Genomic DNA, 20,534 nt, shown 5'->3' with positions numbered 1-20,534 from the left:
AGACCGCATAAATAAAACATAGAAATATAAGAATGTTGGAGATCAATTGAAGGAAAAGCATGGATTTTTGCTAGGGTTCAATATGGTATATAGCCAGGGGACAGCTCCTTTGTTAAACTACTAGGCTTTTACTGTTGGCAAGAGCTGAGGGAACCCTTTGTTTATAGGAATCCCGAAATTCACCCTGAATCATATTGTTTTAATCCATGAGTGCCGTAGGCTATATAGAGCCTACTAGGACCACCCTCCATACTTGGGCTTAAACCACAAAGTATATAAACCTATCTTCCTTTAGATTCAGAAACAATGGATCTCAAGGAGAGCCAGGGAGGGAAAAAGAAGAGCTTGATGGAGTGGACGGTCTTGTTGTTGAGCTGCTTGGCCTTGTGCATTGGGACTACAGCAGGGCCATTGTCACTCAGGTTTTACTTCATCCATGGTGGCTCTAGTAGATGGCTGTGTTCTTGGCTAGAAACAGCAGGGTTTCCCATTCTCATTCTGCCTCTCTTCGTACAATACAAAAGGCACCCACATCTTCAACATGTTACTTTCCACCAATTCATTGCTTGCTGTGTGATTGGGGTGATAACAGGGGTGGATGATTACATGGATGCATGGGGAGTCTCTAACCTTCCTCTCTCCACATACTCCTTGTTGAATGCCACTCAGCTCGCCTTCAATGCACTCTTTGCTTTTCTCTTGGTCCGTCAGAAATTCACCCCTTATTCAATCAATGCTGTTATTTTGCTCACCATTGGCTCTGTTTTGCTTGCCTTTCAAGCAAAGAGTGACAAACCCAAAGAGATCACATGTTCAAAGTACATTTTGGGTTTTCTCTTGACAATCGGTGCAGCTGGGCTCTATGGATTAATCCTTCCCATCATTGAACTTGTGTATAAGAGAAGCAAGTGCAGAGTAACATATACTCTGGTTATGGAGATGCAACTCATCATGTCAATCTCTGCAACTGTTTTCTGCACAATTGGGATGGTAGTGAACAAGGATTTTGAGACCGTTGCAAGTGAGGCGAAGGCATCTGATATTGGGGAAGCAAAGTTTTACATTGGTTTAGTTTGGAATGCAATCTCGTGGCAGTCGTTCTTCATTGGGGTGTTTGGTGTAATCTTTCTAACATCTTCTCTGTTAAGCGGTATCCTCAAAATTGTGTTTATTCCAGTGACACAAGTGTTGGCAGTTATTATATATAATGAGAACTTCAGCGGGCAGAAGGGCCTTGCTCTGGTAATGGCTTTGTGGGGTTTCGCCTCATATTTATATGGGGAGTACTTGAAATCCAAACAGCAAGTCGATGTCACAGAGTTAAAGGATCAACCAACTCTTCATCATGACTGTGAACTCTCAGAAATCAAGGATGAAAGATCTGTGAAGGTGGTTGTTAAAGAGAAAGACTTTAATGCTGAAATTCCATAAAGAGGTAGTAATGCTTCTAAATTTGATCTCTGTTCTATTTATTTCAGTTGTCTAGAAAGTTTGACAAAGACTGCGTGCTAGACCACTCTGATTTTCCAATTATTAATAATTACATTTACATCTGAATTTGTAATATTTATCATATGAATCTTGCAGAACGTGTTAATTATTTTAACAAAATTGCAGGGAAAATCAAAGCGGTGCGAGCAAAAGAGAGATTACGACATTTTATAAAAAGTAATTGAGTAAAACAGAAGGACAAAAGAAATGTACAATCTGTATTGTGGCCATCATCACTACCGCTAGAAACTTATGCGCCAGAATGCTCTCTTATATTGGCGCTTAAAAAGACCGTATAGCCGTAATGGCTGCGAATAGGAAGAGACTAAACATAATCTGGTCTAGCAAACTAAAAACTCCATCAAATTTGTATGTTCTTTGGATTATACAAGATGTGGTTTCATTATAAGTGTAATCTTATTATAAAATTAATATACTATCAATTGTATCTTGGTATGCAATACATATATCAGATCTTTTATAAATATGAAATGATATTTAAAGTTGATATACTATAATTATATAGAGAAGATAAGAAGGAAGAGTGGTTCTACAAATAAAAAATGAATATGACGAGAAGTTAGATAGGCAGAATAGTGTGGAATCCTTTGGAACTAAATAGGAAGAAGCAAAAGTAGATCATGAGGAGGGTAACAAGAAGAAGAAAGGATGAGGTTGCTGCAGAGCTTGAAGAGGAAGGGGAAGACGAGGCAAATGCAGAGGCCGATGAAGAGGAGGCAGAAGATGACGGGAAGCTGAAGAGGAGGAAGAAAGGGACCAAGAGGATGCAAGTGGTTCTTCTTCTTCATCTCACAATGGTTAAGAAATAAACATATTTATTTGTTTTTGTCTTTTTTTGCAAACAAGGTTTTTCCATTAAGCTTAGTTTGCCTTCAAGGTGTTGACAAGAACAATAGTTTCCATTTTGGTTTGCAATAAGGTTCCATATGTTAGATAGAACATTCTAAGATGATGCAGTGAAACTTTATGTATCTTAGTTTATATTATAATTCACACACACACACACACACACACACACACACACACACGTGCATGTACATGTATATGCATATATGTACATGTGTGTATACATCTATTTACACATGTATATACATATATATGTATACTTATATGCATACACATATAGCATATATATATGAATGGATACATACATACATATATAGCACATGAATATTCTTGAACAAAGAATGAACACATCAAAATATATATTAAAAAAAAAATCGTATTATACATTGATTTTTAAAAATAAAAATAGAACACAGTGAAGACAATTTGTGGATAGTAATGTCATTTGAAAAAAAAGTTAGTTACTCTAAAATTAACTTAATAAATATAATTCAAAAATGTATGTTATCCTCCTTTCCATAAGTATCTAACATAGAGTAGTATAGAGCATTAAAAAAAATACCCTTTTGTAAAAGTTGAGCATACAAAAAGCATAAGATACAACAAATGGAATATCCAATAATATCATTGGTTGATACTCTAGATTGATATTTATATTTTATCTTAAATAATTAAAATGAATGTGAAGATTAAATGATCTATAAGGAGCCAAGAATATAAATAACACAAAATAAAGAGAATTGAAACTAATAAAATAAAATAGACAACATTAAGTATTCAATATATACAAAGAACATGTATTAGTATAGACTTAATATTTAAAAGTTCTTGTAAACATATAATTATTTATTAGTACTTGGTAATGCATTATTGGTAATTCATTGTTCACCTTGATTGATATGACCAAGAGTATAAGATACCCAGTAAAATATTTTTAAATAGTGCATAGTTTTTGGTTTAAAACCATAATGGTAGCAGGATGCCAGCAAAATCTATAGTCCATTAGAAATCTTTATACCAATTACTAGTGCCTTATTTTAATTTGGACACATTTTAATTCCACAAAATAAGAGTACATCTCTTATAATAAGATAATATAATATACATGTCCTCCATTACCATGCTTGTTCTTGTTCCACTAACTTGTTCGTTGTAAGGAATCTCATGTTTTTAGATGTAAGATTTAGCTCCCTATATCATGGAATCAATAGAAAGTTACCTTTAGAATGTATCCTTTCTGCAATCATAACCATCTTAGTTCTCCATGTCTATGATGTAATTTAGAACACCTACTCACCTATAGCAATACCAAGTTTCTTATTGTATGTTTTCATAAAGAGTTCAAATTATTGACCTAGCTTAAGAGTGTGTGTGTGTGTGTGTGTGTGTGTGTGTGTGTTTGTGTAAAGTATTAATTTAATTACATTAATTAAATTAAGTTGACTACATTCTTACTATTTCACTTTCATGCACTTGCATTAATCATTTAATAATTATGCTTTTACCTCTTAGGGTTCTCCTTTTAGGTTTTTGATCTCCTTTTATAAGGATTGACCCATTGTATATTTTACTCATTCTTTTACTCTGATAATATAATTTTGCATATTTTCAAAGCACAGACATTTATCTTTTCTTCTCTCTACTTCTCTATGACAGGTTCTTGCATGCACGTGTTCTTTGGATTTCTGTAAATTTGTATTGCTCAAATTCTACATGGTAGCAGAGCCGAATCTCCTACAACTTGTTTCTATTTTGAAGCTATAAAAGAAACTAGGGTTTGTGTGGATCAAATTGTGATTTTAAAGCTTTTTTTTATTGTACTAGGGGATCACTATTTTTGGGTGCACTTTGAGCTCCCGACTTCACTATTGAGTTCAACGCTCCCAAAAACTCTATTTTCATGTAAGGCATGCCCAGTTTGGACACTGTAGCAATCTGAGCAAAAATAATTGCCTTCTAGTCGTACGACTTGGGCATGCTTCTCAAGGCATCGATTTATTCTCTTATTAAAAAAATTAAATAAAAAATCAATTTCACTTTATTGAATTTGTAAAAAAAAAATACATGTGTTTTTTGAAAAACATATGTTGGTTTTAAAAATTAAGTCAAAAGGCACTTTTTGAAAAAAAGGTGCATGCATGTCTACATTAGCAAGGATACAAAAAATGAGAAGCCTACACATTCGCCAACATTAGCGGTACAACAGGTTAGGTGTAGTGTCATCCACTTTTGAGCCAAAATTTGATGACCCTTAAACTGTCATGTTTGTGATTTGTTTTGTCATAAAAAGTGGTTGATGGTTTTTTGCTTGTATTTTGGGCACACAATGTCAAAATTAGGAAAATGAAATATTGTCAAAAATCTGATTCTGAGAGCTATGAAATGTAGTAGGTTTGATATTGTAGTTTTTCTTTTCTAATATATATCTTTATAGTCAAAGTCAAAAATTCTTTTTTGCACTCTAGGAGGCATATCTTTTGCACCCAGACTCTGTTTTGCACCAACAAAAAGACATTGGAAAGGTCTTGAAGTGCTCTATCCAAATAGGTTTGGTATTCTTGTTTCTATCATTTATATCATTAAACTATAAATACATCAAAACAAAACCCTTTTGAAAAAATGGATGAGACCTCTTCTTGTCTAGAACTTTTGACCCCACACAATTATCACACATGAAAAACCTCAATGACACAACTTCTAAATTAAAAAAGGTTGTGGTCTTGTTTAGATGTAGTACAACCAGTATTATAGAGGCTTTTTGAGGTCATGCAACATAGGAAAAAAATGGACAAGGCCATGGGGTTGATTGCTCTATAGGTTTCAAATAGTTTGTAGTTTTGTCTTGATGGGTGCAACATCCCTCAAGAGATATGGGTTAAATTTGAGAATTTATTTGGTACCATCAATGAGTTTAGGGTACAATAGAGTGAGGTAGAGATTACCTCTCGTGTATGTGATTCTTTTCCCTCCATTGAGGACTTCCTAATGAAGCTCAAACACCAAAGATCTTTTAATAAGAAGTAAAATATACCAAGATAACTGAGAGGGGAGTGGGGGTGAATTAGTTTTGTGTTTAAAACAACTCTCACTATCTTTATTGATTCTAAAACATGTAAATAGTAATAGTAGATGCAACAACTATAGAAAGACAACCATGCACAATAACACCATATATGTTAACTAGGGAAACCCTTGATCAGAAGGAAAACACTGGTGGGAATGATGCCATCAAGATGATGTACTAATAAAAATGTTCCTTGTGAAAGGTAGACCCTGTTAAGAGTTAGTAAAATAAAATCAATACATAAAAGTCCCTATTAGGAGACTTTGAACCAATTTTAGGAGATTCCAATCCTGACAAGATTTGAGCCAACCCTGTTAGGAGTTGAAAGGAGGACAAGTGAACCCACAATCCGAATTACCTTAGAAAAAGTCTTCACGAGACAATCTCCCAGATAAGCATATCCAAGATCTCTAAATTGCCTAAACATAAACTCCATTGCAAATACAGTTCCTTTAAATCTCACAACACATAAATCTCTACTCTAATCAAATAGATATTTGTATTTAGGCTCACATACACAATAACCATCTGCACTAGATCACACTTTCAAGTTCACATAACAAAATGATCCCACTGATTATTACAAACAAGGAAACAACTTTTCCTTTATACCTAGTCCTAAAGCAAGTATTGAGTTGGCCTAGAGGCTTTCCCAATTTACAATAATAATATAGGACATCTTTAAGATATTATATAACACATCACATTACAATTATACTCTTTCCATAATGATTTTTTACAATAGTTAGCTCATAAGAAATAGTACTCTGAACAGTCTTCAATAATGCAGGCAAAACTGCATATCTGATTTTGTTATCTCAACCATAGTGTCTTCACGATGTCTTTGACCATCCTTTAATCTCTCTTAACCAAACTCTATCTCTACCAAAAGATATAGCTGATTTACTAGCAAATACTTTTAAGATACTATCTCTGAAAGTAACCTTTAGAAAACTTTGCATAACTCTATCATGTCTTCATCTTTCCTTATATGCTCATAGATGTAACATCTATAGACATCTCTAAACATCCAGCTAAGTGCGCACAACCCAACTCATTAACCATTAACCATTCCAAAAAAGATATCTCTCATTACTCTAGTAATCTTCACAAAATAAAGTGTATGTTGACATCAATAACAAACTCTATCATGAATCAACACATAAGCTTTGAATTATCTCCAACATTGATAGCATACTCCCCCGTAGGAATACCATCAACATTCATGCTAACAATCTCTCTCTTTGGAAGTGATGGCAACATAAATGAAAACATCTAAGTTCCATGAATACCAAATATATTTCTTCCTCATCTATCTTTACTCCCTCGTTCATGCTACCCATGTATGTAAACATACATCTTTGACTTAGACAAGTTGTAAAGAGTTTAATATTCAAGTCACAACCATATAGTAAACAAAATGCATAAGAAAGGTATTAATCCCACCATGCATCAATCAATACATTATTCTCTCCCATTAGAACTAATATTTTTCATGTACTCATCTCTACCCAAAAGGATATTTTCTCATTTCTCCCCCAAAGGATTTTTTAAATGTGTTACTCTCCCCCTCATTGACATCAATGAAAAAGGTATCATTATGTCAATTATCTAAGTTCAATCATTCCCAAAATAATATGTTCAAGCTCGAGTGTCCAAAGGCACTGTTAAATACCAATACCAAGAGCCCTCAATAACTTAGCTTAAACATAGATGCTCCCCCATAGAAGAAGCATCAAGCATCTAGTCCAATAAATAAATAATGCTCTGCTACCAACTGGACTGATGCAGTCTTTACATCAAATACTCTGAAGTAGGTTGAGGCATAACCCCAAGCATACCTCTCAAGTATTCAAATGCTTCCTTAGCCAAAGGTTTTGTGAATATATTGGCTATCTGCTCCTTTTGGATAACATACTCCAATATAATCTGTTTCTCTACAAACTTCTCTCTAAAATAGTGAGATTTTTTTTTGACCCAAGAGTATCTCTATGACCCAGCCCAATGCCTAGTAGCTTGAGACAAACTGGGGTGAGACTAATCCCTAGGGGATGCACCAACTCATCTGCAAAACTAGTGCATCATTGAAACATGTCACTAGATTTGAACCCAAGACCATGGGGAACTACAACGTTAAGCCTCCTCTATTGACCAGGTGGGCTTTGCGCTACCCAAAAAGTTATACTTAATAGATGTATGTTTTTTCTTAGAATGTAAAATTGGATTCTTTGACATACTCACTATACTTGTGTTATCACAATGTATGATAATAGGTTCAATAAACTCTAATCCAATGTCTTTCAACATATGCTTCATCCAAATAATTTGATTACAATTATTTGTTGTTGCTACATACTCTGCTTTTTTTGTACTTTGTGAAATGTAATCTTTTTTCTTGATCAAACAAGAAACTAATCTCCCCAAAAGAAGAATGCTCCACCACTGGAGTTCATTATGTCATCTACACTTTCTTCCCAATCAACATATGTATATATACATAATATGAAATCTTGTGTCTTTCATACCATAAATCATAATCAGGTGTGCCTTTTAAATATTTGAAAATTTGTTTTACTACTACAAGGAGTGTCTCTTTAGGATCTACCTAAAATCTTGCAACAATTCCAAGTGCATTATCTATATCAGGTCTAGTATGTGTCAAATACTACAATCCACCAATCATAGATCTGTACTTTGTTTTCTTTGTACTAGGGGATTCATCTTTGCTAGGTAATTTACAACCTATTACCATAGGTGTTCAAACAAGTTTATAGATTTTCAAACCAAATTTGTGTTGGTGTTTTGAAATGTTATGGTTTTCAAATTACCTCGATGAGAATATGACACATCTAGGAGCAGCTAACTCCCATCTTCAACATATCATTTCAGACAACAGGCCAACTATAAGGCTTGACCCTTCTTCTACTTTAGGCTCTGCAAAACCTAGGCGGCTAGACCTTAGATTCAATTAATATGGCACCAGTGCAAAACATATTCCTGAATCTAAAAAAGTAGATAACAACCCTTATATCTCCTAATAACTCATGTAATAACATAGATCTACAGTAGCAAATTGCAATTTTGTGATATTCACAAGCTGAGTGAGGGAAACACTTTTTAGCTCTTCAACATGAAAAGGAAAAACATTTGATTAATGATGTTAAATTCAACAAAACCTCAAATATGTAGCAACATGAACAAGTGATCCTATAACTGAACAATGCCTTAACCATTGGGAAATTCCATGAATCAAACACACACACATATGGATACCTGATACCTATTCATATATTCAGATATCTTATCTATCCATTCACTTTGTAAATAGACATCTGTGTTCAATCTAAATCTCATTCTTACCTGATATCCTCCTCAATAAACTTGCAACCCTGTTGATTTCCCTGAAGCATTTACATAACTCCTTGAATTATAAGCAATAATGAAACAACATACAACCTTAAGGGATTGCAACTATGACCTAGGCTCTTTGTTCAAAGATCATAAAACATTGAAGATTACTGATAAAGGAGACAAAATTTAAGATGAAACTCAACACCTGCTATTCTTTGTATTGATTTTTTTGAAATAATAAATCCATATGCATGAAATCAAAACATTAAAACACCTAACAGATCTGAACTTGTTGTATTATCTTTCCCACTACTATTCATACAAGAAGAATTAGCTGAAGAATGGTATCTCAGATCTGAGAAAACTCAAGATTGGAACAAAGTGGTTTGTTAGTCAAAACTGGAACCCCTACAATAGATGAAAGAAAGAAAGATATAGCCCAAGATGAATTCCTGGATTTGATCTCAAAATGACATGTGTCCACTTGGAATTCCATCACTTGCAACTTAATAAACTATCTCTTCTTTCTACCCCTAATCTGAATTTTGTTTTTATCATTACTTTGCAAAAAACTTGTAAATACCTCGGCTCTATGATGAAAAACCTTTTTTGAAACCAAAATATCTAAAAATCCTCATGAGATGTTGAAGGAATTAAGGCTTAACTGATCTGAAAGTGACCAAATTCGACCCCAACTACATTTTTACCATGTTTTACCAAGCTTCTAACTAGATTTTTCAATCTTTACAAATTTCATTGAGAAGGCCCCAAATTTCACATTTCTACCTATAATTCGAACCAGTGAATTCCTATGTGAAAATAAATAATTGAAAAGATCATTTTCTCCTGATTCTAGCAATATATAATATATGCCTATATTTTCCTCTCAGAAACCCCCTAAATCTTAGTTTGAAAAATATCCCCCCCTACTATATGGTCTCTAGTCTACAACTTATTTTCAAAAATTTTAAATATTCTAAAGTTTGAACTTTAGAAGAAAGCCCTTTTTGAATTTAAAAATCTGAACTGCAAATTCCTTTTGAAAATAATTAAAAATTATTTTATACCATTTTCATTTTCTACCCTCACCCTTCAATTTTGGGGTCAACCCTCCTTTGACCAGGTGGCACATGGCACTTCGTGATTGGCTAGTCTGATCGCTGCATCATCGCCTAGAATGCCATGTCACAACTCAATCAACATCTGCCTTATTGACCGCCACATGAAACTCTTTGAATGGTCTATGATTTGCATCTACCACATCATCATCAGCCAGGGCCCACTGCTCGCATTCTCACATTTCTTAACTATTGAGCAACTTTCTTTTGCAGGGACACACTGATGGTTCGATCTTGCCATGTGTCACTATCTTAGCATTTGTTTCGAAAGTTGTTGTTCTGGCACCACCTCACTTCATCTGGAACCCACTACCACTTGTCACTTTCTCGCATATCGGTATTTCTTAACAATCAAGCAACTTTGTTTTGTAGGCATGCACTAGCCCTCCAATGAGGCCATGTGTCATGATTTGGATGCGTTTGGGTTTTTGGTGCCATGTCATCACACTCATCTATTTGTCTAAAATTTCCCACAGGTCACCTCTATCTATCTTTCATGTTTGGGTTAGCCACAGGGGCCCCACGCGATCTTATGGCTTACAAAAGCCATCGTCTTTTAAGACAACATTGTGTATGCATGGAATTGTATTTAAAAAGAAAAAAATGCCCCTACATGGGCTATGTGGGACTAAAGTCCTCTTAATGTTTCCCTGTGCCTTTGCTCTGTCTTATGCCATGTCTTCATTGGCATTCTCTATGATATGTGGCTCTCTTCTTTTAATGTTTCCCTGTCCTTGGTGTATGGTCGGCTCTACTCTCTGCAAATACCTTTCTTGCTTCAACATGCGGCTTGCCTTTTTTCTTGCATAGACTGTCTTTGACTACTACCTTCGTTGCCTTGGTTTTCATGGCTCCCTCCACATGTCTCCTACTCTTCATATTTTCTTAGCATGGAGTGGGCTTTTTGACGGTGTTTTTACTTGCTGATGCATCTTCTAATCATGGCGTCTCCCTTTTTATTTGCTTTGCATGGGCTTTCTTAACTTGTGGGTTGTCCTGCGATGGGATGCTCTCCTCCAATCTGCCACCTGATTGATACCTCCCCTATTTTTAACTTCCTTTGGCTTTCATCACGAGTTCCTTTGCCCTTTAACTGGCCAGCAGCTTCTTTTAATGTGGGCTCTTAAGCATGCAACTTTCAAAGTTTTGACACTGTTCCTTATGCAAATATGCCAAAGCTTTTGTGGTTTCAAAGATAATCTTCATATGTACTGCTTTGTCCTTGAAAAGATGCTTGTGTGATCATGATACCCATGCTTAACTACAATCAATCCCCCTGGCCTTTTCAAGTGATTTTTTTGCATTATTTTTAATTGATCTTCCAGTTCTTCCTTCTGTACACACAACTGTTGCTCTGAGTTCCCCAAATATGACATACATTCCTCAAGTTTGCATATCAGAGCCTCATATTTGTATTCTAATTACTCTAATTCATATGCTAGAGAATCATGTGCTTTTGCTCATAAATCCTTTTCTACATTTCAAGAGTCTTATCACCATTAGTTTCACCTTTTATGACTACACGTAGGTTCTCCTTTTACATCCAACACTAATCCTTTTTAAAAAAGAAATGAAACACTTCACATTCAAGTCCAAGTCAAACACAACTTTTGTGGAGGCAAATGTCTATGTAACATAATTTCCCTTCTTAAGTGCACATCTGTAAACATTGATTCTTATAGCTGCCAATCTTGATGCGTCATTTCTAGTCTACATCAATCAAAATTTGCTTGATTCTTCAGAAAACCTTTGGTGAAGTCATTGAATTTGAAACTGACTACTCTCTCAATGTTTCCACATGCCTCAGCTCTCTTCATGAAGACGACTCTTGAATGGACCTGATACCCTTCCATATGAAAATCAATGAATTGCTCTTGCCAGACTTGGTAACCACATTCTTCTTAGGGATCCAATCCATTGACAGAAAGTTCATAATATTTTATTTTATTAGGGTCAAGGTTAGAAGGTATTATGAAAATTTTCTATGAGAACAACTATAACTATTGACCGGCCATAAACTTGCAGTGCATGATCACTAGAAATTTGGAAATAATGATGTAGATAACAATAGACAAACCCACTCATCCAATGGTTATTCCGAGGTGATTTAAAATCAAATGTATGATGGGAGACATTCTTGTTTTGGATTAGGGTTATAAAAATAATAGAATGACTACTTCTTGAATCTCAAGTGGTAACATGGGTATTGGAAATACCCTCCATGATAACCCTCATTTAAACCTTATCAATCTGATGGAAACAGTCAAGCCTCAAGTGGGTCTAGCTAATTTTTGTTTTTTGTTTTTAAACACTTGACATTCCAAATTGATACATTAAACCTTTCATAGTAATTAAAAATCAGGTTTGATCACTGAACCATCAATTAAAGCTCATTTTAACATTAATTTGAAAACTATCAATTTAATGCTAGAGGGTCCTTTAACCAGCTTTAAAAATTGACCCAAACACCTGATTGGGCACTGAAATCTAACCCACTGATTCTCTGTTCTCCACATTGTACCATGTCAAATCTCATCTCATGAAGAATTCAGGGTCAAAAGATATTGATCGTCAAAGTTGACCTCTCAGAACTACTTACAAGAAAACATCTCAAAAAACCATAAAATGCTTTCAGATTCAGCTTCAAAAACTAGGTAAATTGACATTTGGGGACATGAAAACTGGGCTATTGGTTCACTATCACGAGGAGAGTATAAATCTATGATTTGGGCTCATTTCAAATAACTAGACACAAATGGTGAGTGGTCAAAGTAGGCTACTTAGAATTTGATGACTGGAAACAATGACAGAAAATCATTTTTTGCAAATGGAATGGACCTAGGAAAGTGTGCAGATGGATTCATCAAGACTTGAAAATTCGCACACTTAAAGTATTTTCAGAGTAAAATGTAGTGGTACAATCCATTTGATCTCACTTATCATGAATTTCAAGATATGACATCATGAACAGGGGTACTGACAAATCTGCACTTCTTGACACCAGTAAAAAATTGGAAATTGCATTTGGAATTGCATTTGAAAACTGATCAAACAGATTCGTCATAAGCTCAAAATTGAAACATAACAAGTTTCTGAATCTAGAATGCAATGTAATAGGAATTTTCTCATTTTAGTCAACTGGGTCAAAATTATGGCAAGTCAAATAGGGCTTCTTAGAATTCTAAACTATTCACATCAGCATGACAAATAAATGACCAATGTTGGGGGATTTATAACCTAGTCAAACGAACTTGAAATGACTCAAAAATTGAAACATAGGCTCTCAGGTATGGACACTAAACACTCCCAAAGTGGTGAGTCATGAAACATTACTGGGTTCAATGAGAAACACAACCTCCTGTCACTATTTGACACTTAAGAAAAAATGCATAATTATAAATTGCTCAAAATGGGACTTCACGAAATAGCTCAAAATGATAGTTTAACTTCATGGAACACATAGACACACTAAATGAAAGGTGTTAGAAACATTAAACACCTCATGGGGCTCAAAGGTATAGCTAGGTACATATGCATAAAAAATAAATTAAAGGGCTTGATTTCTCAATGATACTCAAAACCGAGGCTACAATTTTGAGCACCAACAGTGGCTTTGTCTTGGGATGCATGTCCCTTGTGGGCATGGCAAGGATTTAGATCTCTTGAAGAAGTAGACCACACACCTAACATCAAAAAACTTCTCTCAAACAACTTTATTGAAAGCAAGAAATCTACTCCTACTATGTATACACGATGGCCTTGGGCCACTGAATTTCAACAAATTTTTTTACCTCTATCAAAAACCTGATTCTCATTGACATGCTTATGAGGTAAACTACAATTATCTTTCTCAATTTTACCAATCAGATTAGCATCTTGAATCACATCACTTGGCAAAACAAAATATCTTTCTTCATTCTCATAGTGCATATAAAAATCAGCATTAACTTTTACCTCATGCTCACTATGAGAAAAAAAATCAGCATGCTCATAATTACACAAACTAAAATGAGAATCAAAATCCAACAATGATTTGTGCATGCTTATTGGAAACACAAAAACTTCATATTCTACACCATTCACCAAGCTGCATGTACCAAAAACTTGCAACTCACCTTGTGTCTCTGGCTGCAAAGAGTATGTGAAATTTGATTGTTGCCTACTTGCAGTCATGTCATTCATTAAATCAAATTTATCTTTCACTGAAACCTCTTCACATTCTTCAAACAATTGATTAGTTACCAAGAATGAAAACTCATTCTGAAAGTGCTGATCTAAACTATGTTGATCTCAATTATTTCCTTCATCTAACTGAATGTTGGAATAAACCTTTAACTTATCTTTACAAGACTTATCAACATATAAAGAAAATCTATAATCTGATTGAAAACTTTCATTGTTTTCCTCTTCATCACATGAGACACCAAAACATATTGTAGCATAACCAACATGAGAAGAATTTGAAACAATATTAAACTTCCCTTCATTAACATGCTCCGCATCCAACAAATCATCATGTGCAAAAACATTTGAGGTATTGTTATATACACCTCCAAAGTCTAACAAAGATTGTTCAGATTCTATCTCTCTTTCCACATCAAACTTTGGGGAATTGATTTGACTAAATGAGAAAGTATTATGAGGGAAAATATGAAGATCCTTAGAAACACTTACATGCTTTTCAAAATCATGAGCCAACAAATCTAAGATCTCATCAGAGCTCAAGAAGACTGACTCACAAGTCTTCTCCCGACTGTGATTATCATCTAGATGACATGAAGAACTTACAACAATAAAATCATTAGTGTAACAATCTGGAAAATTAGTATTATTACAACATTCACTCTCATCATGGAAACCACTACCTCTACTGCTGTTACATAATTCCTCAACTTGATATTTACTGTAACCAAGTTTATTTTCATTTTCATAGCCATCTTCCTTGTGTTGATTGCAATTACTTGATTCATTTTCATTTGAATCCTTCTCTTCACATTCAGAAGGTAGATTATCTTTCTCTATGGACTCATTATATTCATTACTACCTTGACTTTCAACACACTCATTATCTTAGAAGACATAACATAAAATTTGTAATCACCATTTTCCATCTCCTCAATGAATCTTTCAATTTGCAAAATTCTTTGTAACCTTATAGGTGTTGGCCAATTGACTAAATCAGGCATTAGAACATCAAGGAAAACACTAGGCAAGGAAGATTCCTCATGTCTACAATGAAAAGGCATCTTGCTAATTACTAACTTAAGCCTTAAACAACATTGTTTGACACATAAACCTTGAGTACTTCCTACCTCAATTCTTATAAGAATGACAATCCTTTTGTACACCATTTTATTTAACATAGCAATGTTATTGCTCACAGTTTCTAAACTTTCAAAATTTGGAAAACTAATCTCAAATATGAGATCTGACTCCATCATAAAGTAAAACTCCTACCTCTTCTTTTTAGTGCTGAAAGTCACTTAATAGAGGCAACCCTTTTAAACACTTGACCTTCATGAAAAGAAACATGAAAACCAAAATACCTCAAATGCTGCTACTGGACTTCGATCTGCTAATTTGGCATAGGTGCAAGACTGAAATTCTTTCACACCACTAGTCAAAACTTTGTGGAGCCACCACCTCGTTGAGAGAGGATAAGGAAATCATTGTTGTGATCTACTTTTACACTTCACTTTCTTATAACAGTAGAATGCAAACAACACTTTAAGAAATTATCAAGAATTTAAAACTTCCTTTTCAAGATACTATTAAAAGCTTTAGATATGCCAATACAATTGAAAAATCTTACAAATGTTACAATGAGATCAACAAAGAACAAACTATTATAGAGATTTGAGAGTCGCCAATCACACTTTGTCAGAAATAAAACATAATTCATCACTTGACAAATCTGAACCAAACCTTCAGATGTAGGAGAAATGCAAACCATCAAACCACTCTTGTAGATTTACAAACTTGGAAAAGGGGATACAAATTTATGTTGATTCTTGACTCTGATTTTACAACAACACTTTGAAAACAAAATCTGGCTGAATTGATTGAAGATAAGCACTCTTAACAACACAATTTACAATCAACCTCAAAGCTATCGCTGCAAATGGATAAAAACTTACTGGGAGACATGAATCTTCAGCAAAGAAATGGAAAACACCTCACAACCTTGCTACTGTAGCAAATTCTGACTTACTTTATTGAATCTTTCTTCAAATTCTCAAGGTTTGTCTATTATATAGATTCTGAAAATGCTATGCATACTAGAGATTCTAGTACTTTTAAATGATGAATTCCTTCATAGACTCCTTAGAAGAGTCACCATTTTGTTGGTGTTTTGAAACATTATGGGTTTCAAATTACCCCGATGAGAATATGACACATCTAGGGGCAGCGAACTCCCATCTTTAACATATCATTTTAGACACCGGGCCAACTATAAGGCTTGACCCTTCTTCTACTTCAGGCTCTGCAAAACCTAGGTGGGTGGACCTTAACTTCAATTGATATGGTACCAGTGCAAAACATATTCCTGAATCTAACAAAGTAGATAACAACCCTTATATCTCCTAATAACTCATGTAGTAACATAGATCTACAGTAGCAAATTGTAATTCTATGATATTCACAAGCTAAGTGAGGGCAACACTTTTTAACTCTTCAACATGAAAGGGAAAAATGTTTGATTAATGATGTTGAATTCAACAAAACCTCAAATATGCAGTAGCATGAAAAAGTGATCCTATAACTGAACAATGCCTTAACCATTGGGCAATTCCATGAATCAAACACACACATATGGATATCTAACACCTATTCATATATTTAGATATCTAATCTTTCCATTCACCTTGTAAATAGACATTTGTGTTCAATCTAAGTCTCATTCTTACTTGATATCCTCCTCAATAAACTTGTAACCTTGTTGATTTCCCTGAAGCATTTACATAACTCCATGAATTATAAGCAACAATGAAACAACATACAACCTTAAGGGACTGCAACTATGACCTAGGCTCTTTGTTCAAAGATCATAAGACATTGAAGATTATTGATAAATGAGACAAGATTTAAGATGAAACTCAACACTTACTATTCTTTGTATTGATTTCCTTGAAATAATACATTCATATGCATGAAATAAAAACATGGAAACACCTAAGAGATTTAAACTTGTTGTATTATATTTCCTACTACTATTCATACAAGAAGAATTTGTTGAAGAATGGTATCTCAGATTTGAGAAAACTCAAGATTGGAACCAAGCGGTTTCTCAATCAAAACTGGAACCCCTACAATGGATGAAAGAAAGAAAGATATAGACCAAGATGAATTCCCAAATCTAATCTTAGAATGACATGTGTCCACTTGGAATTTCATCCCTTACAACTGAATAACCTCTCTCTTCTTTCTACCCCTAATTTGAACTTGTAAATACCTCTGCTCTATGATGAAAAACCTTTTTTGCAACCAAAATATCTAAAAATCCTCATGAAATGCTGAAGGAATTAAGGCTTAACTGATCTAAAAGTGACCAAATTTGACCCCAACTGCATTTTTACCATGTTTTACCAAGCTTCTAATTGGATTTTTATTTTTTACCAATTTCACTGAGAAGATCCCAAATTTCACATTTTTGCCTATAATTCAAACCACTGAATGCCTGTGTAAAAACAAACTCCATAATCGAAAAGTTTGTTTTCTCCTAGTTTTGGTGATATATAATATGCCTATATTTGCCTCTCAAAAACCCCCTAAATCTTAGTTCGAAAAATATCCCCTTGCTATATGGTCTCTACTCTGCAACTTATTTTCAAAAATTTAAAATATTTTAAAGTTTAAACTTTAGAAAAAGGCCTTTTTGAATTTAGAAATCTGAACATGCAACTTCCTTTTGAAAATAATTAAAAAATATTTTATACCATTTTCATTTTCTGCCCTCACCCTTCAATTTTGGGGTCAACCCTCCTTTGACCAGGCACCACGTGGCACTTTGTGATTGGTTGATTTGATCACCACATCACTACCTAGAATTCTATGTCACCGCTCAATCAACATCTACCTTATTGACCATTACGTGGCACTCTCTGAATGGTCTATGATTTGGATCTGCCACATCATCATTGGCCTTGGCCCACTGCCACATGGCGCTTTCTTGCATTCTCGCATTTCTTAACTCTCGAGCAACTTTCTTTTGTGGGGATGCACTGACTATCCAATCTCACCACATGTCACGATCTTAGTGTTTGGTTCAAAACTTTCTGTTCTAGTGCTACCTCACTTCATCTGGGACCCACTGCCACTTGTCACTTTCCTGCATACCCGCATTTCTTAACGATTAGGCAAATTTTTTTTGTAAGCATGCGCTAGCTCTCTAATGCAGCCATGTGTCATGATTTGGATGCATTTGGGTTTTTGGCACCATGTCATGATGCTTGTCTATTTTTCTAAAATTTCCCATAGGTCACCTCTAGTTGTCTTTCACATCTAGGTTGGCCACGAGGGCCCCACACAAGCTTATGGCTTACAAAAGCCATCATCTTTTAAGACAACATAGTGTATGCATGGAATTGTATTTAAAAAGAAAAAAATACCCCTACATGGGCTATGTGGGACTAAAGTCCTCTTAATGTTTCCCTGCACCTTTGCTTTATTTTATGCCATGTCTTCATTGGTGTTCTCTATGATATGTGGCTCTCTTCTTTTACTACCATGATATTTCCTCTACTCTTCACAGTGCGGGCGTCTCCATTCTTTGTGTAATCTACGCAATTCCCTTTTACCATGCGCATGGAGTTTGATTAGTATGTCTACTACTAATGCTTGCCTCCCCTGTACTTTGCGTATGGTCAGCTCTGCTCCTCTACAAATGCCATCCTTTCTTGAACCTATGGCTTGCCTTTTTTCTTTTGTGGACTCTCTTTGACCACTACATTTGTTGCTTTGGTTTCTAGGGCTCCCTCCATACGTCTCTTTCTCTTCATATTTTCTTGGCATGGAGTGGGCCTTTTGACTGTGTTTTTACTTGCCGATGTGTCTTCTAATCATGGCGTCTCCCTTTTTATTTGCTTTGCATGGGCTTTCTTAACTCTTGGGTTGCCTTGCGATGGAATTCTCTCCTCCAATGCTACCGCCTGATTGATGCCTCCTCTATTTTTAACTTCCTCTGGCTTACATCATGAGTTCCTCTACCCTTTAACTGGCTAGTGGCTTCTTTTAATGTGGGCTCTTAAGCATGAAACTTTCAAAGCTTTGATGCCATTCCTTATGCAAATATGCCAAAGCTTTTGTGGTTTCAAAGATAATCTTCATATGTGCTACTTTGTCCTTGAAAAGATGCCTACGTGATCATGATACCCATGCTTAACTACAATCAATCTCCCTGGCCTTTTCAAGTGATTTTTTGCATTATTTTTAATTGATCTTCTAGTTCTTCCCTTTGTACACACAACTATTGTTCTGAGTTCCACAAATATGACACACATTCCTCAAGTTTTCATATCAGAGCCTCATATTTGTATTCTAATTTCTCTAATTCATATGCTAGAGAATCATGTTCTTTTTCTCATAAATCCTTTTCTGCATTTCAAGAGTGTTATCACCATCAGTTTCACCTTTTATGACTGCACATAGGTTCTCCTTTTACATCCAACACTAATCCTTTTAAAAAAAGAAATGAAACACTTCACATTCAAGTCCAAGTCAAACACAAATTTTTTGGAGGTAGATGTCTATGTAACATAATTTCCCTTCTTAAGTGCACATCCATAAACATTGATTCTCATAGTTGTCAATCCTTATGCATCATTTCTAGTCTGCTTCAATCAAAATTTGCTTGATTCTTCAGAAAACCTTTGGTGAAGTCATTGAATTTGAAACTGACTACTCTCTCAATGTTTCCACAAGCGTTAACTCTCTTAATGAAAATGACTCTTGAATGGACCCAAAACCCTACCATATGAAAATCAATGAATTGCTCCTGCCAGACTTGGTAACCACTTTCTTCTTAGGGATCCAATCCATTGATAGAAAGTTCATAATATTTTATTTTTATTAGGGACAAGGTTAGAAGGTATTGTGAAGGGTTTCTGTGAGAACAACTATAACTATTGACTAGCCATAAACTTGCAGTGCATGATCATTAGAAATTTGGAAATAATGAAGTAGATAACAATAGACAAACCCACTCATCTAATGGTTATTCAGAGGTGATTTAAAATCAAATGTATGATGAGAGGCATTCTTGTTTTTTATTAGGGTTAAAAAAAATAGAATGACTGTTGCTTGAATCTCAAGTGTTAACATGGGTATTGGAAATACCCTCCATAATAACCATCATTTAAAACTTATCAATCTGATGGAAACAGTCGGGCCCCAAGTGGGTTTGGGTAAATTTTTGTTTTTTTTTTAAACACCTGACATTCCAAATTGATACATTAAACCTTTCATACTAATTAGAATCAGGTTCGATCATTAAACCATCAATTAAAGCTCATTTTACCATTAATATGAAAGCTATCAATTTAATGCTAGAGGGTCCTTTGACCAGCTTTAAAAACTGACCCAAACACCTGACTGGGCATTGAAATCTAACCCACTAATTCTCTGTTCTACACATTGTACCATGT

At 34.8% G+C, this 20,534-nt stretch overlaps 1 pseudogene across 1 annotated transcript; it reads left to right on the top strand.

Moving 5' to 3' along the window:
* The first annotated feature begins 257 nt into the window (after positions 1 to 257).
* On the top strand, positions 258 to 1,734 carry LOC149533558 (purine permease 1 pseudogene; annotated as a pseudogene). Its single transcript, XR_016357220.1, has 2 exons — positions 258 to 1,435; positions 1,618 to 1,734. The product of XR_016357220.1 is annotated as a purine permease 1 pseudogene (transcript).
* Positions 1,735 to 20,534: the final 18,800 nt, after the last annotated feature.

This window comes from Cupressus sempervirens, chromosome 10, assembly GCF_028749045.1.
Source record: "Cupressus sempervirens isolate cs-2001-9-10 chromosome 10, ASM2874904v1, whole genome shotgun sequence".
Lineage (NCBI taxonomy): Eukaryota > Viridiplantae > Streptophyta > Pinopsida > Cupressales > Cupressaceae > Cupressus > Cupressus sempervirens.
This window is presented reverse-complemented; position numbering and strand designations above follow the sequence as displayed.